Source organism: Schistocerca serialis, chromosome 5 (genome assembly GCF_023864345.2).
Source record: "Schistocerca serialis cubense isolate TAMUIC-IGC-003099 chromosome 5, iqSchSeri2.2, whole genome shotgun sequence".
In the NCBI taxonomy this organism is placed as follows: domain Eukaryota; kingdom Metazoa; phylum Arthropoda; class Insecta; order Orthoptera; family Acrididae; genus Schistocerca; species Schistocerca serialis.
The window spans coordinates 142,050,806-142,056,866 of NC_064642.1; the positions used below are offsets into that span (position 1 = coordinate 142,050,806).

A 6,061-nucleotide genomic window follows, 5' to 3' on the forward strand; every position below is an offset into this window, starting at 1 on the left:
CAGGGAAGTCCTCATCGAGATTTTTCTTTAAAAACTAGCGTTGTTTCTCCGCATACATCACGTTCATTTGGTCGTACTTGTTACTGAATCGTACAAAAATGTTTTTTTTTTTTCAACAATGGCGTTCTAGCTTTCCCAAATCATTCCAGACTATCCGTGGATGTTCACTAACCACAAACCATAGTCATAGCCACTAGCCTCCGCAGTCCCAACGTATTAAGGAACTGCATTTTTTACTATCAGCTCCATAAATAAACGCCGGCCGAAGGAGCCGTGCGGTTAAAGGCGCTGCTGTCTGGAACCGCAAGACCGCTACGGTCGCAGGTTCGAATCCTGCCTCGGGCATGGATGTTTGTGATGTCCTTAGGTTTAACTAGTTCTAAGTTCTAGGGGACTAATGACCTTAGCAGTTGAGTCCCATAGTGCTCAGAGCCATTTGAACCATTTTGAACCATAAATAAACCTTAAGTCCCTGCCGGTATCGGTCACTCATACCGTCATCACTGTAAGAAAAGACAAATACGGTACACTAGATAGAAAAGCCTTTCATCTTTCTCTTAAATGTTTCTGAAGCCCTCAACGTTACAATGATTGGACATATGCCCAGTTATTATCTATTATGACAGATAGGAAAAAATTCCTCTTACAATAACACACGACCAAATGTAAAGGAACTATCGTGAAGACCTGACAACTGGGATCAGTCTCCATGATAGTTTCTTCACATTTGGTCGTGTGTTATTGTAAGACGAATTTTTTGCTATTTAAGGTCAGGATACATAACAGATGGGCACGTACAATCATTGCAACGTTGAGGACTTTCGCAACATCTAAGAGAAAGATGAAATGCTTCTCCAACTAATTTATTCGTCTTTTCTTCCAGAAATGATGGTCTCAGTGACCGAAACTGGTTGAGAATAAATGTTTGTTTATACAGATGATTGTTAAAAATGCAGTTCTGCAAGTATCTGACGGCAGTAGAAAGTCACTTCACAAAAATATTGAGTACTAAAAATTCACAATTAATATCGTACACTCTTAAGAAGTCCGCCCCGGTAGCTGAGCGGTCATCGCGACGGAATGTCATGCCAAGGGGCCCGGGTTCGATTCCCGGCTGGGTCGGAGATTTTCCTAGTAATCATCATCATCGACACGCAAGTCGCCGAAGTGTCGTCAACTCAAAAGACTTGCACCAGGCGAACGGTCTACCCGACGGGAGGCCCTAACCACACGACATTTCATTTCATTTCATTTCAGTCTTAAGAAGAGTAACACTAACAATCAGTGTGAAGAATTATCCGCTTCATTTGATTATCATTGTCTTAACTGTGACGTTTTTCACAATTTTGTGACAATCCTACATTTCACCTTGGAATCAAAAAATTAGTAGAAACCTGAATGTTTGGCTACGCAGCGTGACAGTTAACCTCCAGGTCACGCTTCGACAGACATTTAAACGCACCACCTCCGTTGCGTCGGACGCCACTCGGCACAGGTAATACAATACTCAGGTTGCAAGAACACTTTCAACTGCTCAGCAAACCTCTGCTTGTTTACTCGTTCGATGCTAACTCGAGTGCTAAATGTCGGGTCAATAGTTCTGTGTACGAACTGAAGAACAACCACGAGCCACGCAAATGGTGTGCGGAATTTATTCTCGAGCAATTTAGGGCGTTACTTTATTGCCTGAGCGCAAATTTATTGCATGCATCCACGTACGCGGCAGACGAGGCAGTACGGTGTGGAAACTGGAGGAGGGGGAGGGGGGGTTCAGAGGGGAGATATTTTTCGTTCCACATTTAGCGGCACCACCTTTCAAATTCCATGCTAGGTATTCCACTCAAATCCTCGAATGCTATTCGACTGCCTCTCGAATCCTCTATGAACATATTTTCCGCTCTCTCCCCCACATCTAACACCTTCAGATTTCCTACATTTGCTACAGACTTGATATCAACCACCCTACCGTTTCACTCCTGATTATTAACCCTCAGCTTGCCGCGCACGTACCAACACATTCTCCTAAATTTGCACCCACTTTCTCGACAATCTATCCTAACAGTAACCTCCTCATTCTACCACATCATTAAATCCGTTCTGACATCTGCACAGCATCGTAGCTTTAAATTCACACTTCTGTTCTTGTCCATGTCAGGGCTCCTCTTCGTGGTCACCACCCCCGGCCTCCTGCCCCCTCTACGCTCCTCCCGCCCTTTCCAAACACACGGTTCAGGTTGGTCCTCCCAGGGTCACCTATCTTAAAATCTTCCACGAACAGCCGTTCCATCAACTGCTTATTTAAAAATTTTACTTAATATTGTGTCCGGCCCCGGTAGCTGAGTGGTCAGCGCGACAGAATGCCAATCCTAAGGGCCCGGGTTCGATTCCCGGCTGGGTCGGAAATTTTCTACAGGAACTTTGTGTTGTGTTGTCCTAATCATCATCATTTCAGCCCCGTCGAAGCGCAAGTCGCCGAAGTGGCGTCAAATCGAAAGACTTGCACCAGGCGAACGGTCTACCCGACGGGAGGCCCTCTTCACATGACATTATTATTACTTAATATTGTCAGACTACAAAAATCTGTTTCAATGCGTTTCAAAACGCATACTGCTATACGTATTGTAAACTGAAGTCCATCGTTGTGTTTTTGTCTGTATGTGAAGGCTATTCTGAAGAATTACTGTGCGGTTTTCATTAATATATCGACGAAAATAATTATTTGAAAATATAAGTAACTGTATAGATAAATCAACTAACCAAGCGGCGGCAGGAGAACACATGTAAGAGGTATTACAGTTTGCTAGCTTTCGGAGCCAGTGCGTCGTCCTCCTAGCAGAAGGGTTGAAGAGGAAGGAGGTGGTGTAAAGGAAAAGGACTGGTGAGGTTTACGACAGGGGGTACGGTCCGGAAAAGTAGACCAGAACTCCTGGTCATAGAGGCTTGCGGGACCGTGTTATAAGGAAAGAGTCTCCCCTGACACGTGGTACTGGGCGACTTTTCCAAACTCTGCCCCTTCTCCTAAACCTCACCAGTCCTTTTTCTTCACCCCTCTTCCTTAAACTTCAGTCGTCCTGCCAGAAAGAGCCACTTGCTCCCAAAGCTAGCAAACTGTAATAGCCTTTATGTGGGTGTTCTATGCCGCCGCGTGATGAGTAGGGTATATCTATCCAATTAGTTTTTCCATTAATTGATGGACGAGGAAGGATTGTGTTTATAATTTATAGTCACTACAGCAAACAACTCTGACCGTGCACACTCAGTGCTATCCGTGCGAAGTTGCACAGGTCGCTAGTATTTAATATTTTTAAAATTTTAGAAATCATGTTCGTATATTTTATTAAGCCTCTGTGCTGAACAGCGGCACTGTGGTGCTGCCAGTCCATTTTCGCGTTCTGTAACGATAAATGGTTGGACGTATTTCGCAGTAACTGTGCAAAATGAAGAGGGTTTGTTTACATGGTAGACAAGCGTGGCAAGCACCACCGGACGGAAAAATACACAAATCTACACCTGATCAGTTTTTTTCACTGTAGCTGATTAACGCCTCTCGGGATTAGGAATTCAGGTAATCGGTTTTGAAGTCTTATTCTCCGACAAATTACGAGAACATAGACAAATGTAGCATTTGGAGTTTCTCTACATTAAGCGGGAAGATGGAGTAAAATCTAATGTCTTTTTGCCAAATTCCGTTAGTTTCCTCGGAATCGTAAAATAGTTGCGAAAGTGTTTTAGGCGATTTAAGTAGTAACTTCTTTTTGCGCTTCGCTTTTTTACTTTGTTATAACTAATTAAAAAGATATCACTTTTTCAAACCAACAGCTCAAATCATGGAATCAATACTAGAAATAAGAATAATTTTCACAAGGATTTAAAATCACTTAGTCCTGTACAAAAAGGTGTGCATTATTCAGTAACACACATTTTCAATAACTTGCCAGCAGCTATAAAAACCTTAACAACCAATGAAATTCAGTTCAAGAGAAGCCTAAAGGATTTGTTGGTGGCCAACTCCTTCTACTCCATTGATGAATTTCTCAGTAGAACCAACTGATTTGTATATATAAGTACAATATAACTTCTGCACAATTTCAATGCAGTAATGTGTTCATTGTAAATAAGAGAGAGAGAGAGAGAGAGAGAGAGAGAGAGAGAGAGAGAGAGAGAGAGAGAGTGTGTGTGTGTGTGTTGTGTAAGTACAATCTGACTTCTGCACCATTTCACATTTCAGTGCAGTAATGTGTTCATCGTAAATAAGTATTATAGTAGTTGTATTACAAGTTTATTACCTTATAAATAAATAAATAAAACTTTTTTATTTTAAATTCAGTGCATTAGTATTTGTAAAATGGTTCTTTCATATAGTGTTCATTAAAAAATGACGATCATTCCACTTTGGACCTGTGGAATGGTACATTAGCTTATTTGTTTGAGTTGTAAATATTTGTCATGTATTGTTTTTCTGACATGTTCTACATCCAGGAGAACCTCCTCACTACGGATCAATTGGAATGAAAGTAAATCTAATGTAATCTAATCTAGATTCGTTGTTGGGTGCCTCAGCTAAAGCGTTCTTAATGCACTAATAGGTCTAAGAGAACACTTCTTTCTTTATCCTACATCAACACCACGGTGTCAACGGCAACAGTTGTAACTGTCATATACTTATCAGTCTGGGGTAATTTTAAGCGGACCAACAGTGTAAATTTTATTAAGGGGAAGGCCAATGTCGTACTCGAAGGAGCTCTAAGAATTGTTGTTTATTCGCGAAGTAAATAGTTATTTGCATTAAGTCTAGTCAGACTAATTCTTGGGTACGTCTCGTTCACGTTGGATTAGCAGAAGATACCGAGAAAAAGCAAAGAAATGGTGCACTATTCGTGACGGGTATTGTTTTGTCGTCGCTACAGAGACCCCGAACAGTTCAACGAAGTACAGTCGTAAGCTCTATAGGAACGAGGCTAGGCAGTACGCTAAGGCACACTCTAAAATTAATGACAGCGGACGGCCTAAGCCGAACCGAAGACACCCTGCTTCCTGCGGCATACTAATGATGCGACAGTAAAGTGGCAGACATTGGCGCTTTGGTGAAGGCGTTCTGACGGGAGCGGTAAGCGTTTACAGGAGGAGGTACGCACCCTCAGCCACACTGTGCAGTCCAGACGCAGGTGGAGCACGCTAGGCTGCAGGATCAGGGCACGGCAGACACGCGGCGACACCTGTGGCTGCGCGGCGCGGCGTGGCGCGTAGCTGGCGGCTGGACCCGCGGCGGCTGCCTGCCAGAGACTGCCTGAGTGGCTATCAGCGGCTACGCGGCCCGTCTGTATCGCCGCCGCCGTGCGACACGTGATCGTCGCTGCCGTCGCGCCTCCCGGGCCCTTTCAACTGCCCATTGAAGCGGACACGCGGTCAGCTACGAGCGTGCGAGACCGAGCGTTCTGCCTTAATTTACGATGGGTTGTTGCGGTCTTCAGTCCGAACACTCGTTCAAAAATGGATCAAATGGCGCTGAGCACTATGGGACTTAACTTCTGAGGTCATCAGTCCCCTAGAACTTAGAACTACTTAAACCTAACTAACCTAAGGACAAATGGCAGGCGATCATTGTAGGCAAAACCACCCCTTCCTAACCACCTCCTCGATTTCTACATCACCATCTATGGCCGTCCTATCGCCCTCACCCCCACCCTTAAGTACCTTGGTGACACCCTCGACCGTCGCCTCTCCTGGACCTGCCACCTCTGGACGATCCAAGCCGAGGCACGCTCCCGCCTCTGTCTCCTCAAGCTCCTTTCCGGCCGTACTTGGGGCCTGGACCCCTCCACCATCCTCCATACCTATAAATCCCTCATTCGCCCTATCCTTTGCTACGCCCACCCTGCCTGGATCTCCACTCCCCCTACCTTTTATAAATCCCTTCAGATCCTAGAACGCCATGCTCTTCGCCTCGCCTATCGCATCCGTCTCCCCTCCCCCACGCGGATCTTTACGACCTTATTCCCTTCCCCCACCTCCTCCTTTTCCTCGAACGGATACAGATCCTCTACACCTCCCGTAAACTCGA

At 44.7% G+C, this 6,061-nt stretch overlaps 1 protein-coding gene across 1 annotated transcript in view; it reads right to left on the reverse strand.

Moving 5' to 3' along the window:
- Positions 1 to 5,271, reverse strand: part of LOC126481506 (b(0,+)-type amino acid transporter 1-like) — a 438,794-nt gene extending 433,523 nt beyond the window's left edge. Inside the window, exon 1 of the mRNA XM_050105301.1 lies at positions 5,136 to 5,271. The gene's annotated coding sequence lies outside the window, so the exon portion shown is untranslated. The remainder of the gene's footprint in view (positions 1 to 5,135) is intronic.
- Positions 5,272 to 6,061: the final 790 nt, after the last annotated feature.